This window comes from Equus przewalskii, chromosome 4 (genome assembly GCF_037783145.1).
Source record: "Equus przewalskii isolate Varuska chromosome 4, EquPr2, whole genome shotgun sequence".
In the NCBI taxonomy this organism is placed as follows: Eukaryota; Metazoa; Chordata; class Mammalia; order Perissodactyla; family Equidae; genus Equus; species Equus przewalskii.
In genome coordinates, this window is record NC_091834.1 from 30,888,378 (window position 1) to 30,906,250 (window position 17,873).

At 37.5% G+C, this 17,873-nt stretch overlaps 1 protein-coding gene across 2 annotated transcripts in view; it reads left to right on the forward strand.

Annotated features, from left to right (window-relative positions):
* GRM3 (glutamate metabotropic receptor 3) overlaps nucleotides 1-17,873 on the forward strand; it is a 226,929-nt gene that overhangs the window by 22,378 nt on the left and 186,678 nt on the right. The window lies entirely within an intron of this gene.

Sequence of the window (17,873 nt, forward strand, 5' to 3'; positions counted from 1 at the left end):
CTAATGCGTATTTTTAAATGTTAACTCGAGTGTCAGACGTTTACTTATAGTTGGCAAAATCTTAGGAAGAACAAGTTTGAGGACTACACAACAATGTGGGCTGTTAGACATATTTTCTGTTATTCACATTTTGTGAAGACTCTTACCTTCTAATCATTTTTATCTAAATTGTATTATAATCTTTACTTTCTGAGAGCCTTAAAGTCTGAAATAAGAACTTGATGTTAATGTTAATTACAGGAACAAGTTGAAATGTATTTTAACAAAAGCATGATATATTGAAAGTTAAATAATCCCTTAGAGACTTTAAGCTTTACTTAAAAGGCAGAGGAATCTAAGAAAAATTTTGGGAATTAATAACCCATTTTATAGAGAGAAAGAATCTTGCATCTCACAGCACAGAAAATAATTTGATTAGCATTCCTTTTCTCTATATTGACTCCAGAGAATGTCTTACTCATATAAGCAAATACAAAGATGCTTCAAAAAATCACAGGGTGTCTTTGCAGCCAAAAACCTGACTCCATTCTCAAAAACAGCACCTCTCTCAGCTTAACACACCTTACCTTAAGAAAATTCAAATAATCTCTTTACAATGAATATATGTAATTATTGATATTTTTGTGGTATTTTTTTCATCTAAAACCTGGGCCATGCTAAATGAGGAATTTTATATTTAGAAGTGAAAATCTCTCTCTGGAAGATAGAGCTTGATCTTTTTGGAGCTAATTTTCTTTTCTTTTGTATTTGTATTCCCCAAATAGCCCTTCAAATTTCAGAACCTCTTTTTTCTAATGAATTGCAGTACCTAAACCAGTTAATTTTTTTCATGAGAAAATTAGCTTGGTTATGAAGCACATTTTACTAAAAAGATACACTGAGGCACTGATGAGCTTAATGGTATCTTATCAGGGCAAATTAGGAAACTAATTCAGAGCCCCAGCCTCCTGATGAGCATGCTCTTGACCTATTCTCATTACTTCTGTTTATTCCATATGGATACCTGTTCCTGGCAAGTTAACAACTTCGTGAGTTTCTTGCCAAAATTGACATCAGATATTTTGTTGTATAACTTAACTACTCAGAATAAATCTTTGACGCTAGGGTTGTCATCGGAGACTATGAAATAATATGAGTGGGAACATTTATATAAAGCATATTTCTTTCCAGAAGTTTGATCTCATATTCAAGCTCAATACGTCTGACAGGAAGGAGGCAGCAGGAAGCTACTTATCAAATCAAAGATTTGTGGATCTTCTCTATGGCAAATACCAAAATCCCTCAAGATTGTTTTGTAAAATGACTGATGTTCTACATATACCAGGTAACTAACGTTGCAGTACTTTCACATCTGACCTGAGGAGTAGAATCGCCTGACTGGCCCAGATTGTTACAGAATTAGGGGCACAAAATAGTGGATGATTCAACTAGGTACCTAAAACAGAAAGAGGGGAAATACCTGTGGTTAGAGATATATGATATCAAATAGCGACTGCTTTGCTTTTAGTTAAGGAATACCAGTGCACATCACAGTAAGAATCCCAATTTATCCTTTAGTATTTTTCTTAGCCTGCTGTGCTACCTGCATTTTTCTGATTTAATCAAGTTGAGGACAGTTATTCCAATAAACACTTAGCAGAGCTTGAACCCATTATATTATCTCTCTATGTGATGGGTTTTTCAACATAGCAGTAGCATAAAATTTCAGCCAATTTGGGGCAGAATTGGGATTCACATAGCTTTATTCTCCCCCCAGAAGATGCTCCCTAAAGTACAGACAGACAGCAGAGGCTAAACTGAGTACGCTCAAGCAAAGCACTACCAACCACTCATGTACCTTGGCCCCAGACTTTACTATCAGCCACCTCTGCGTAGGCCCAAACTTCCAGGAGACTTTCAAGAAACTTTCAGCTCTTCAAGTGCCCGGCTCCTGAAAGATGCCAGTTGGAGCATAAAGGCATGAAGTCCATTAATATCAGCTGGCATCTCTTTTTTATTGCAAGCTGTAAAACTTACCTGCCAAGCCTTCCTCTCACTTTGACCCAATCAATAAACAACAGGCTTTTTAAGCAGACACCGCAGGGAGTCAAACTGATGGCTTGAAGGTAAAGTTTGGTAGCTAACAGAAGTCTTTCTTTTTCCTGTTTGTTTTTTTTCATTTCTACCTCCCCTACCCACTCCCAATCCCTTCCCCGCAACCTGCAACTCTGACCCTGTTTGGTGAGAAATTTTTGTTTGGTTTATGGATACAAATTAAAGGCAAGTGACTTCATTAGATTCTTAACTCCAGTCTGCCTATCATATTATTGTTGATCTGTTTTTGTATGTCTTGATTATCTCAATTGTCCACCATTCTCATAACAGCATAATGTTATAATATGCTGTTTCAGATACTCTCCTGGCAAGTTTTTTCCTGCTACTGCTTCTTTAGGGTTCTTCTGGTTCCCAAAGAATAGCTGAAATGTCAAAATATTTTAAATTTTGTTGTTATTTTATAGGCCGTCAGCTATGAACAAATTTAGGTAATCAGCAAGCTTGTATTCAGATGAAAATGTACCTATCTTCACTCACATGCAGGCTAAGTTTTAACTATTAGGGAAATAACTCTCCTTTCATTCATGTTGGCTTTAAAGTGATTTAAATTAATTCCAGCTACCCCTTCTCCACCCTATTAGACGGGTTTAACACCCTTTGATGGTGTTTGGGCTTTTCTCTCACATGCTAATGAGGCGTTCACTTTAGCTGCCACAACTTCATATAATCCTTGGGCAATTCTCACACTTTCTAATGACCTGTTCTGTAGAGAGCAGTGAATCTTGGAGGAGAGTGGGAGAGGGAAGTGAATTACTAGCCTAGTGTAGACCTACCCTGAAAATATATTCTGAAAATAGGTTTGTGTGGCTGACTGCTCCTACCTTGGAAGAATAATTGTCGCTGAAGAAGAAACTCATTCCTACCTACCACATATGGACTGTCTATTCTGTACCTAGAGCAAACAACTGCAGTTCTTCTGCAGCCTGGTTAAGCACCAAGTGGTGATTTTAGAAAGGGAAGAAAGCCTGTCTCCTGGAAGCCTTGCCTTATCCATTAGATTATCCTTCAGCGTGAATTTCACAAATGTCCAAATAATAAGCTACTGCTAGTGCTTGCTTCCTCACAACTATGGATGAAAAGCTTTGATTAAGCTGGGGAAAAGGAGAAATATGGAAAATTCTCCTGTCTTACTACTCCAAAGGAGTGAGTATATTCTCCATGGAGTCTGCTAAGGCTCTCAAGACTTTGGCTAGAATCCATACCTTCGTCAAACAACTTTTGGGAAATGCATAGATGGAAGATATTGTCTCCAATGGACAAATTGAAGCCCATACTGAATATGCTAAAGCAGTGCTTCTCCATATTGGCTGTACATCAGCGTCACCTTTAAAAGCCCTCCATGCTCACACCCCACCCCAGACAAATTAAACCAGAGAATCACTGAGGCCGGGGCCCAGGCATTGATATTTTTTAAACCTCCCTGTATGATTCCAGTGAACAGCCAAGGTTGAGAAACGTTAACATTACAAACCAGAGAAAGAACAAGTGTTGACAACCAAGAACACTGAGACTTAACAGTTAGCCTCTGCTTCTGAGAGTGTCTCTGCTCAGAGCTGTCCATGATAATATGGACACATCTGCCAGATCTAGGGTGAGAAAATCTTCACACCTGGCCACTCTTCTTTATACAATTCTGGTTTTCGATGTTTGTTTATGCCCCATGAGTGGATCCTTATAAGACTTAGTGTGAGTTACTGTCATCCGTGTGGAATGATCATTATTTTGTCTTCCAAAAGTACAACCATAGTGAGTAGTAACATTGCACAGGTAATTTTTTTTTTAATGATAATTGAAATTTCTTTATGACTATCCATTTATTCTATCTTCTCTATCTAGATTGGTTCCTTCTCTTCTATCTAAAAGCATGCACAATTTTTTAAATTATACCAAAAGTCCTTCCCAAGACTGTATATTCCTTCAAGTCACCACCTTCCTTTTACCTTTATGATTAAACTTAACATAAAAGTAGAGTATACTTATCTCTCTGTTACCAGCACATTGGGTTCTTGTTGTCCCCCAGGATAGAAATCAAGAGAGACAACAAAAGCGAGTAGAAAAGTAAACGTTCATTAGCTTGTGCATAAGGGAGACACAAGGGATCCGGTGTGGAAATAAAAGGGGGCAGGTGACCAGCTCCTCAGGGAGCTAGATTGTGGGGCTTTTTATTAAGCAAAGGCTGGGGAGGAGGGCCTTATCATGCATGTAGAGATGGGGTTTTTCTTGCACTTGTGGTGTTGTTCCACATGCCACCACATGCATTGCATGTATCATTAACATGCTAGCTTTCCACCCCTGGTGTGATTTTTACTATGGTAATGGGGTTAAGGTCACCTTCAGACAACTCCTGGGTGCCAGGGTGCGTGTGTAAGCCCAGGTAAGTCCCAAGGCTGCGGAATGTGGATCTTGGTGTCCCCTCTCTGATTCTGCCAGCTTGCCAATTGGTTAGAGGCCTTATCTTGTTTAGGCCAGGGGTCTTGCTGATGACCCTATCTCGTTAGGCTGGTTCCTATCGCATCTCCGCTTAGTCTCCGCTTAGTCTCATAATCGAGTTATTCTTTAAGCTTTCTGCAGTTTGACTTCTGTCCTCACCACTACTGAATGATTTCTTCCTAGTCTTGGATCAATAGTGAACTCCTAATCCTATGATCACCAAATTCAACAACATCTCCTCAGTTCTAAGACTTTGAAACACGGCAACACTAAATGCTTTAAAGTATCTTTTAAACCATCCTTATCACCCTGATTAGTTCTCTTGTTGTGTCATCTTTTCCTTGTTCAGTCCCCTTCAGACAAGTATGTTACAAAGTTTTTTATTCATTTCTCTTCTCTTTTCTTTTAATACCAAGACCTTAAACTAAGGTCTACAGAATTTTGTGTCTATGTGTTTGCACATTTTTCTGGCAAGGAGACGCATAGCTTTCATCATATTCTCTAAGGATTCCATAACTCAAATAGGGTAAAGAACTGAGAATAAACTAATTCAGTCAGGAATCTTCCCCACTCTGTGACTACAAATATTAACTTTAAGCAGATAACTTCTGGCACTACAAGACTTCCCTATGTCTTTTAATAGGAGTCTCATATTCTTATATGTACAGTTATATGGCCTTGGAAACCCAAAAGAATTTCTGCCCCCCACTCCCACCCTACATCTTGAGTCAACAAATCCAGTTGGTTCTATTTCAAAATGGCCTCTTGAATCCACTCTTCTTTTCCATTCCTTCATTTGCCATCCTGCTTTAGGACTATTTTCTCATAAGCGTCGTATTACCATAGTCTTTAACTTGTCAGATTCTCTTCAGTTTTTTCACTCTAATCATCTTACATCCATCTTTCAAATCCATCTTCCTAAGCTTACACTCCAATTATGTTTTTCTCCTGGCCCCCAATTTCCTACTGAATTATTCAGGCCTTCAATCTCCTTCCCTGGGTGGTCCTAATTTACATTTCCACACTCATCTTCTAATTCCCTTAAGCACTGGACAACTATCCATTCTCAAAAGATAGTCTGTTTCCCTGACTTCTAGACGCTGTTTACATCATGTTCAGGACAAAGTATATATTCTTCCATCACTTATTCAAAAATCCTACTTGTCCTTCAAGGTTTACCTCAAATGGAGCCTTCATGAAATATGTTCAAACCTCTGACTGAAATATGAAATATCTTTCCTCTTCTTTTATTTCTTAGCAACAACAAAAATCCTAAGACCCACTCATCCTTTAAGACTTAAATCTAATGTCACCCAATCCAAGGTAAGTTTTTGTTACTCCCTCAGCTTCCCAGATGCTCCCCTCCACACATTTCTGCAATGATTTTTAGTAACACTTACTGACTTTATTGTATGGTATTTATGTATTCCCATATATGACTCTCTCACTGGATTTTCAGTACTCAAAGGTAAATAACTTATATCTTTCATGTTTTATCCCCTGAAGTTAGCACATTATTTAGCACACAATGAGTACACAATTAATATTAAATGTCTCTCAATTATGTGATTTTACCAAATTCTGAACCTAGAATATTTTTGTTTCTGATAAAATTCAATTGAGAGTTTCCTAATTGCTCCCCTCTATGCTCTCCTAAGTTACTTGAGAGTAAACTCCATCTTACCACATACTCAATAATATCTACTGAAATGAATTGAATTATTCGGGTTATTTGAGAAAACAGGTTGTGTCAACTTTGGGAATCACTTTAATCTAGACGTCTGTGAGTACAACCTCCAATCTTTCCAATCTCTTTCTTCTGGTTCCCATGTCAATTGTTCATCAACATCCTGAAAATTTCAACCATCAATTCACTTCTCTCAGTTTATAAGCCCTGCCTTAACCCTACCTAGTTTCCTTCATTACTCACTCTGAATTGTATGGTTAATCATCTGAACCATTCTCCTACTGGCACTCTTGATTCCCTTATGTCCTCATCCATTTACTAATCTCATCCAAAAAAAGGCCCAGGTAGCCACCCAGGCAATTTAAGACTACTGGAAACCAACTAACCAACACTATTCTCTATTAAACAAGTTTGACTTAACTAGAAAGAAGTCTTAATTTTCCTACTGCTGCCAAATATCTTGGGGTTGTTGTTTTATGTTTGTTTGCTTTTTCCTACCCTTGGATAAAATTTCAGCCAAGTTGCATAAATTTTCTAATTGATCTTAAGTAGTAAAATGTCTAGTCCTTTCTAAAGAGCATCCCATCCAGTCTAGTCTAGTGTGAAATCAATTAGGCAAATATAAACTTCTTCCTTCCTCCAGCACAGGACTGTTGACACTTGGGAGGCCTGCAGCAGAGGAGGAATTGCAATTAGCACCTTTTCTCTTCCTACTCTGCTTCCTCTCCCTTTCCATAGATACTGCCTTGGCCCCTCCACAACTGGGATGAGGGAGAGAATGCAGGGAAAAGAGATAAATGGGCAATAAAATCTTTCTTGGCAGGTACATTTGTGATTTGGCATCAGTTTCTTTGGTGCATAATGTATACCCAAAGGTGACTTATGGTGCACATTTGCAGTTTCCACTGAAGACTGCTCTCCTGCTTTCCCTCCCCTGACTTCACATTGGGGGCATATGCAGCTTCCTAGATCTGGCAGTGTCTTTCTTCCAGGTGCCACCTCGTCCTAAGTGGTTGCTTGGGGCAGGGTTCCCTTGAAGGAGACCATGGGCTGGCCCCCTTATTCGGGAGCACATCTGGGTAAATGAGAAACACAACTTTACCCCACCAATAGTGGAAATATAACTAGCTGCCAAAGCATCCCTTTGCCCTGTTGTTTTGCCAGATCTACCTAGGCCCTTAACTTTTGGGGACTCAGGTAAAGCTTTCCAGGTAGTTTTCTCAAATGCCTTTCTCTCACTTGGCTTAAAAGGTGCAAAAGCACTCTACCTCTGTGTGTGTGTGTGTGTGTTGAGAGTGCTGAACACACTAAAAACCAACAACACTCTCTAAGAGTACCTCTTCTTCAATATCTCTTAGATCCATCTTGACTTCTCTCTTATACTCAAGAAAGGTGATGAACTAAGAGTTACAAAACCAATTTCACAATCTCTCAACATGTCTTGCATAGGTAAGCTGTTATCTACGGTATGGTTATCAGCTTTCAGGCTCCAGCTGAAGTAAAACAGAAAGAGCCCCAGCTGTACATATTGTCATATTTCCCTACTAGTATCACTTTCTTCAAAGTCATGGTCTCCAAACCTCAGCTGAGTACTCAGCAAAATCCAGCCATTCCTTTAATTGTCCTTTCTCACCTTATTCTTTTCCCTCTATGGCTATTCCAAATCTTCTCCTCTCTTCAACTCTTATCACCCTTACTCACAGCAGGTGATCTTGCCTCCTACTGCATCGGGAAAAATCGCACCATCAAGAATGATTCCTCTCAATTGTCTGTCCTTCTCAAAACTTACTTAAAATGCATGCCCATTCTTGCTTTCTTCTCCCCAGTGTCAGAGAATGAGGTTTCCTATCTAATGTCTAAAACCAAAGCTTTTCATGTTTCTCTGACTACCTCTTCTGGACTCTTTTATGCCTCCTGTCATGTCTTTTATGCCTCCTGTCATGTCTTTTATATGCCAACTGCTTTCAGGTTGTTTCTTCAGGCAACTGCTTTTCTTACTTTATACACGTTTCTTAAATGATCATGTTCATGTTTATCATTTCAATTGCCTCCTCTCTCCTGATGATTCCTAAAACCCTATCTCTTCATTGATAGATCTATTCTGGACCTTCCACCTGGACATCTTACAGATGCTTCAAACTCAGTGTCCAAAATTGAATCTCTCCAAAAATAGGCTCCTTCTCTGTGTCTCAGCGCCATTGTCTGCCTGGTCACACAAACAAGAAATGTGTGAATCAATCTTGACTCCTCCCTCTATCTTCACATTTAATCATCCTCTAAGTCTAAGAGACTTTTAACTTTTAATATTTTTATATATTTTCCCTCCTCCCTTAAACTAGAAGTTTATCATTTCTAACCTGGTCAACTACTACAGCCTCCTAACTTGTCCGCCTGTGTTGAAGTCCTGTTGCCCTCACAAATCAGTGTGCTAATAATCTACTGTTATATAAGAAGTTAGGCCAAAATGCAGCCACTTGAAACAACGAGCACTGATTATCTCACATAGTTTCTGAAGGTCAGGAATTTAGGACTAGCTTAACTGGGTGGTTCTGGTTCAGGGTCTCTCCAGATGTTACAGTGAAGCTGTTAGCTGGGTCTGCAGTCATCTGAAGAACTAACCAGGACCTGAGGATCCACTTCCAAGATAGTTTTCTCACATGGCTGCTGGCAGAAAGCCTCAGTAACTTGCCATGTGGGCTTCCCCACAAGCTTTTCTGAGTGTCCTCACAATATGGCAGCTCTCTTCCCCAGAGCTAGTGAATCTATTACAATTATAAATCTATCACCTCCACTATTGAAAACCTAAAAGATGTCTCCCATCACCCACAAGCTACAAAGTTTCTTTACATAGCTTACAAGACTCTCAGTGATCTAAGTACATTTACAACTTCAATTCCTATCACTCCTTTTTCATATAGTATCCTCTAAAAATGCTAAATTGTTTTTGGTTTCCTATACACTATGTTCTTTTTTGACTCCAAGACTTTTCTCGGGCTACAGTTTTTGCATGGAATTTCCTGCCCTCTGTGACTGACTGAATTATATTCATTTATTTAGACCCAAGTCATACATCACCTATTCTAGGAGGGCCTCTTAGAAAGATGATTCCCACCCCTAGGCTCAGCACTCATCTTACTTCCCTAATACCTCTTATCAGTACAATGACTATTTTCTATTATAACAACCTTGGCATGTTATCTTTATGTGAATAGATTGCAAGCTCATTGAGGGCAGCATACTATTTATCTTGTATCTCTATATAGATTAGGATAACATTAGTTGCTACAATAGTCCCTAAGATCTCACTGTATATCTCTGTCTTGGTGACATTCTTCATCCTCAGTGCTTCTTGGAGAACCAAGAATACAACTGAGGTGTCTGACATTAGCTGGATAGTTAATCTGTAGTCCTTTCTGGAAAGACATCAGCTTCTTCAAGCAGGATTTACAGACCTAGGCCACCCTCCACAGCAGACCAGAAGTGGCAAGCCATGCTCAGTTACAAGTCTTTAAGAAAAACACAACAAACCTGATTCCAGAATGTTCCATCTGCCTGATTTGGCAGCCTCAAGACAACCATAAGGTAAAACTCAAGTAATCCTAGGCTGAGAACCAGAAAACAAAATCCAAGGGTAGTGAGAGCTAATATCCTACCAGAGCCCTAGAAAAGAAGTACTAACAAGAGATGGACAGAATTGGGTTTAACATGTCCTAGGTGGGCTTGCAAATGGAGTTAGGAATGAAGATAGACTATTGTAATCAATGTTCTGAAACCATTAACATAAAGAATTATACTCTAAATAGAATAATGATTATATTGATTTCTAGTCAACTTTGGTTTCCCATTTTCTGGGTGGAGACCTAAATCTGAATAAAAAATGAGGAAATCAAGATTCTTCTTGCTAAAAGAAGTATAGTACTTATTTTAAATTTTTCCATAGATTTAGATGTCTCAGAATTTTTCCTCTGAAATATGTTTAAGGAATAAAGATACCAAAAACAATTCGCAATATAGACTTTTTAAAATAATGAGATTTAAATTCTCCTTAATTTTAAAACTGTCTTTATTCTGTTAATTCTTTCAATACTGGGAAAAATATGAGAGATAAGTATTAAAAAACAGAAGAAATGATAAATACATTCTCAAATATCAAAAGAAATGCATGACTGTATTAGGCATTGTATTGTCTCATTAGAAAACAAAAAACTCTTAAGCCTTAGGCTTTTTTTTTCAAGCTCAAGCTCTCAGCAGAAGCTACATATATTTAATCAATATGTTTATATGGTTCCAAGCCAAGAGATTCTGCAAAGATTACCAAAGTATCTGCTATAGCTTCTGGCAAGGATTGAAATACATCTCACAGGGACCTCGAAAAAAATGTCTTTTAGAAGAGTTGCTGATCTGATCAAGAGGATTTTAGATTAAAATCTAAGAGAAGAAAAATATCCCAGTGAAAGTATTAAGACTGGATAGCATAGAATACAATATCTACAATAACAGAACTAACATCAAGGAGGAATACCAAGTAATTCTCTATTAAAAAAAGCAGCAGGATGTGGAGAGTATGAAAAATACATCCTCAGATCAATATAGCAAGGCAGAGAGAATAAATCTAACAAACGTGATAAGTTTTATTTTGGAACAGATATAATCTCTTAAATAGATTCTAATTTCAATAGTGTGACTAATGATGAAAATACATAAATTAAAATACATACTTTGTGAGAAGAAATTAAAATGGATCAGAGATTAGCTTCTCTTTTAAGAAGATTCAGACAATCACTGAAAATCACAGACATGATTGTGGAAGAATAGCAAAATTTACTTGAGTAAGCATAGGAGAAAAGAGGCAGAAATGCTATAGGGAGTTAGGCAATAATGTAGGTCATCTATTTAGATGGAGTATATGAACAAAACTTTTCTATTAGATTTTTTTACAGAGGTGGGGTAAAGTAATGACAAACAGCGTTTAATCATCTTTTCATCTGCTGGAAATCTCTTTTGGTCAAAATCAGAGTATCCAAGACAGTCATGCCTTAATTTTGGTCATTCTTGCCTTTTCTCCAGTCTAGTCTAGCACAAGAATAGGTATCAAAACCTTCAATCTGCATTCTCAGCCTCATACAGTCCTTAAACCAATCTTGATTGAGGCGGATCATATATATTAAGTTCAAACCAACCAGTAGCCCTAAGCCCAGTGCTGATGTAACTGGCTGGAGCCCTAGGTAACTGCCTGCTCGCTATCCCTGAGTCTTTCCCCACCCATTCTGCGTTCCCCCATTTACATGACTTGACTTCCATTAAATCTCTGATTACCACTGAAGGCCCTAATTGGGACTAGATTCTTAGCTTAAGCATTAATCCACTTGGCACCTTGACACCTCATAAAACTGTATATTTTGGGAGGAGTAGTCCTAGAACCCTAGATTTCTGTTTGCCAGCCAATGCTCTGCTTAAAACTGAGAGACCAATCATAATCATATTACTTTCCTTAGCATTATCTGGAGACTCTACTCCCCTCACCTGACCAAACTATGCTCTCTAGCTCCAGATATCTCTCGCTCCAAAGGGCTTCTGCTGAGGTCAAATGTGTTTTGTCACCAAACCTGTATAAGATATGTCACTCTGCTGTTAATTTGCTCTTTTAGAAGACCACAGACAAATAACATATTTATCTGAAAACAAGGGTATCATAAAAGAAAATTGCTAAGATCTTTGTCAATTCTAACACTTTACAATTCTGTAATTTTAAGTCTAGCTGAGAAGGAAGAATTGACTGGGGAATTGATGGGTGGCTTTGGAGAAGGCAACTATGTCATCTAGCCAGATAAATAAACTCTAATTTAGGAAAAAATATTTCTGAAATTTCAGAGAAATAGCAGAAGACTTTCTTTGAGATGAAAAATATGGCTCACAAGGGATTAGAAATTCTAAAATTAAATTATGATTGTACAATATTAAATAATCTCATAAGAAAAGATAAAAATCATTGATATACATGGTTGTTGCTGCATAGGGAACTGTCCAAAGTGATGAGATTTTTAGAGCATAAGAAGATTCAGCACAATTTTGTTTGTAAGAGCAAAATATTACAAGAGTCTACATTTCCCAAAAAAGGAGACTGATAAGTGAATGCTAATGTACATAATAAAATGTTTTGAAACAATTAAAATTATGTTGTATGTAAATATTTTTTTTAATTTTATTTTTTCCTTTTTCTCCCCCAAGCCCCCCAGTACATAGTTGTATATTCTTTGTTGTGGGTTCTTCTAGTTGTGGCATGTGGGACGCTGCCTCAGCATGGTTTGATGAGCAGTGCCATGTCCACACCCAGGATTCGAACCAATGAAACACTGGGCCTCCTGTAGCGGAGCGCGCGAACTTAACCGCTCGGCCACGGGGCCAGCCCCATGTTGTATGTAAATATTGCATGCTATGGAAAAAATCTTATAAATTAAAATGCAGGATAGAAATATGCGTATGAGTATGGCCCTAACTAAAGAGTACATATGCGTGAATATGATTTATGTTAAAATATGAATAATTATTATTTCTAAGTGGTGGAATTTCAGTTGATTTTTATTTTTTGTCTTATTCTTTACACTGGCCTCTGGTTTTCAAATTTTCTTCTGTAAAGATTCCTTTCATAAACAAACAAAAAAACATTTTAGAGGTCATATACAAGAGGTGGAAGAAGGGCCACACAACTACAAATGGAACACAAAAGAATGGTACAAACCTTTAAGAACAGTGTCAGCAATGCAGAAGCAATAACTCAGGCTTATGAATAATGCTTAGGAAGATGAAAAGAAGTTTTAAATTTATCTTTAAAACAAGAATAAAAGAATGAGCTATACCCATTCCTCCAAGCAGACAGAGTCATGTTAATATGCTTCTCTTTCTCTGTCAAGGCAAATATCATATTGGAAGGACAGCACAAGGCTAAGGGGGGATTCCAGGGTGGTTAAGAATATTGTAAAGAAGCACCTAATTAGGTTAAATGATTTTACATCTCCAAGATCAAGGAATTTTACCATCTGACATACACTCATGACATCCTGAGAAATCATAGCATCAGCTCTGAGAAATCACAGCAATTAGGAGAGGTGAGAAAAATCTGGAAACGGGCAAATATCCACTTTCCCAACAAGGACATAAAGAGATGTGTTATGAAAACTATATGTAGTTGTCTTAACATTGTTTTTTAGAATAAACCTCTAAGGAGATTTTGATCCCTTAGAAGCTCATATGGAGCTCTTGAGTCAGAATAGTTGCAGTGTAAGGAAGATGTAGTTAAATGTAAAATGTAGTTAGTAGCTCAATATATTCTCCAAGGAAAGAATATGGTACAGTAGTCTCCTCATATCTGCAGTTTCACTTTACACAGTTTAGTTGCCTGAAGTCAGCCTCGGTCTGAAAATATTAAATGGAAAATTCCAGAAATAAACAACTCATAAGTTTTAAATTGTGCCCCATTTTGAGTAGCATGATGAAATCTTGAGCCATCTCCCTCTGTCCATGAATCATCCCTTCGTCCGGCATATCCTCGCTGTATCAGTACCTGCTCATTAGTCACTTAGTAGCTGTCTCAGTTATCAGATTGACTGTCATGGTATCCCAGTGCTTGTGTTCAAGTAACTCTAATTTTACTTAATAATGGCCCCAAAGTTCAAGAGTAGTGATCCTGGCAATTCCAATATGCCAAACAGAAGCCATAAAGTGCTTCCTTTCAGTGAAAAGGTGAAAGTTCTCAACTTAAAGGAAAGAAAAAAATCATATACTGAGGTTGCTAAGATCTATGGTAACTTTTATCACAGAATATTGTTATAATTGTTCTATTTTATTATTCATTACTGCTGTTAATCTCTTACTGTGCCTAATTTATAACGTAAACTTTGTCATAGTTATGTATCTATAGGAGAAAACATAGTAGATATAGGGTTCAGTACTACCTGCAGTTTCAATCACCCACTGGGGGTCTTGAAAGGTATCCCCCATGGATAATGGAGGACCACTGTACATGATTCCTAAACTTCTTCCTAATTCTGCAATTCCATGACAAGCAATAGTTTTCTTGATTTCATGTGGCATTTGGAAGTCTTTTATTACTACTGTAGGTAAGATGGATTGGTGTAACTAGAGAATAATAGGCTAGAAGTGCATATTCATGGCTGGATGAATGGCCTACATCATGTTGATTAATGTGTCATATAACACTTATTTCACCCTCTCTCTGTAGTGATTTGCTGTGGGACTCTAACCTCTTAGCTGACCATTTTATATTATCAGGATGATAAATACATAGACGACAGGCATATAATATCTATAGATGTTACCAATTTGTGGAAGGAAGTATGTTTAAATAGATTGATTAATTTGGATTCTAAAAGGTTGTGTTATTATGTGACAAAGCTGACAGTATATACACACATACACGTAAATAGTTTGATTAAATATAAAGAACTGTGCCTTAAAAAAAAAAAGTTTGAAAACTACAGGATGAAGGAATTTCCTTGTTAGCATTTTCTATGAAAAAGGCCTAAGACTTTTAGCTATCTGCAAGTTCAGTATAGCCAAAAGTATGACCCAGTTGTTGGATGATCGCACAGAGCTATCCAGAGGAATTAGAGAAAGACGAGAAATGGACAGACACTTTGCCAAATCCTACCTCACCCACATGGGCAAATAAAATTGGACACACTGAACCCACTGAACATATTGGCCCCAGTTCCTCACTCTGCATTTCTGCCCCTCTCCTCCTCTTCTCTCCCTCACCCACCCCGTTGAATTATGGATCTTCTCCCTGAGCCATCTTTCCCATGGCCGGTACTTTATCGGCTTGTTACTCCCAAAACCTGCACAGAGAAGTTCATATCTAATTATTCAACTGACATATTTTGCTAAGGAAGACATAGCTACTTAAAAATAGGAATCACACTATTTTGGTGGCTAGATCAGGCTAACCAGTACTGACAAATTTATCTCAAATTTATTTACTCATAATCATACATTTAAAACAAAATATATTCAGCGTAAACTTTGTTTTTGTTTCCTCTTTGCTTACAGAGTAAGATGATCACAATATTTTTTTAAAAATCAAAATTTTTCAAAAAATGAGTTTCGCTAATGGAATCAAGTGTGTAGAACAAGGCAGGCAGTAGTCTCACCATCCTCTGCAAGGTCCCACTGCTCAGCTAGTATTTTGAGCAGTTCTGCATGCTACATTTTGAAAGGCATATGAGGGTCTAGAAATAAAGCACATAGGAACCACAAAGCATGAGGATTGCTGAAGAAATCAGGGTCAATTTGTAAGAAAAGACTTTGGAGGAATATCCTAATTGGCATAACACATTTTAAGACTCATCATATGTATTTGCTATTAGTTTTATTCAGAACATCTCCAGAAGAATGAATTAGTAATAATGAACAAAACATATGGGAAAATTGTAAAGACTAATCTTGGGACAATATGGCCTACTTTAATAATATAAAACCCAAACCTCCAAGATTTAGTCCTAAAAGTATAAATTTATGGATGATAAGACAACTAACAGAGCAGAACAGCCTCTATCCGAAGTGTCACCTTACCTTCAAAATTCTTCACTGCTAGTTTCCAGCTGCTTCCACTATGCAGTCATGGGTGGTCTCTTCCCAACTTAATACATCCCACTTCAACACACAGTATCGAACAAAATCTTTTTTCCTTAGTACCCTCTGGTGTAAATCAGGCAGATTAAAGCTTTCAATAAGACTTTATTAAATACTAAATGATTGCAGAGGGAGAACGATCCCAGAGAGTACAGGAATTGTAGAAATAAGAAAAGTCCAGGTCTCTGGGCTCATGGAGCTGGCCTGTTCTCAGAGCTCCCAGCCCCCTCTCATTCCGTGCACTCTCACAAATTAGCTGCACTTTAGCCACCAATGACAAACACAATTTTATAGGTCTCTCTCTTTGACCCCTCACAATGACAAAATCCTGGCCTGCCTATATGTTGTAGATACTACTGTGGCATTTCTCTTGGCAGCCCAGATCAAGAGAAACTAAGTGCTCTCTCCTCTCTACCTAGGATTTCTCTTCCTTCTCTCTGTCCTAATCCACAATACAGGTTCAATATTCAACTATATCTTCAGACAGCACAATCATCACAGCATTTAAAGAGCAGGAATAACATACCTACACAGTAAACAGGATGTTATTCTCCTCACAATATCTTCCAACAATTAGAGCTGTAACAAAAGTGATACAGCAAACTCCCCATTGTGGAAAGCTTTTTAGCAGAAGTTATGGGAACCACAATTCGTTATATCAGAAGGGATCTCTGTTTAGATTGATTCTAATATCCCATCAGTTTCTAAGATTAAAAGATATTATATCTCATTTGCATTTCCTTTTTCTCTGGATATTTTCTATCCATGTCACATTAATGAAATTAGGGAGAAAGAATAAGACATTAATGTGTCCTAGCATCATTTAAGAATGAATATGCTTTTTTCAAATGTGTCTACATTATTGATCAGGCGCTCCATTTTTAATTTAGGAAGGTTTTGGTGGCCCAGGGATACAGTAGGATGGGGAATTCATGCCAACAGCAGCTGGCAAGCATGAGCAAATGGAGTAATGGCCCAACACCTGAAATATGCCTTAGGAAATATGATGAACTCTCTGGTATACATTTAAGTGCTGGCGTAACATCTTACCTCTGGGTTTTCCTGGTTTGAACCCTATCTGCTCTTCACACTTTCATATTTTATCTCCATGATTTCAACAACATAGAAACACTGACAAAGGTGAACTAAACGTAGAACTAGCCCTGCATTTCAAAGAATAAAGAACCCATTTAAAAGCACAAACTGAGGTTGTATTCCTGAGAAAAAGAGTTCTTGTGATTAGTGGGTGGTGTGCACCATTCTCATCCCTATGTCAGAAGGGAAGAATGACAGGTACTGACACAGCGAGCTGTGTAGTTCAGTGACACTGCCTGAAGTTTACAGTCCACAGCAATGAGCTCACACTTTCAGTGGTTAGTTCATTAATTCTAACATGGGAGTCCTGTATCTTTGAAAAAAAAACAATCCAGGATTTTTTAATAACTACACTGAGCGGTTAAACAATTCTTACATTTAATTAGTACATTTGCAGAGCACAGACTATAACGCCAACATATAGTTAGGTAGACAGATATGTAGAAAGAGAGATACACCTATATGTATATCTATGCATACATAGATATATGATATATGTGCATTATATTTTAGTTCTATTTTCACTTTTTTGTGACTCCAGATACTTCATATATATATATATAAAATACCTGTTTATCTATATATTTATGGATATCTCATATATATCAGTATAGATATATCAATGAACACATATATATCTCAATGATACATATATATATCAGTATCTGGAGTCACAAAAAAGAAAAACATGTAGCAGAACTAAAATATAATGCATGCTACAATCATCTACATATAGCATTTGCATTTTGTGTGAATGACATCACAATACTAAATAATCCACAGCTTGCAGGGGTTGCAAGTCTATGTACCCAACAAGATAAACTAAATTACAAAGAAAATAATGACCATTGGATTCAGGTTAATGCACATTTAAGGGAAATTCTGCTTATTATCCTGGGTTTTGCATTGTGTTTTAGTT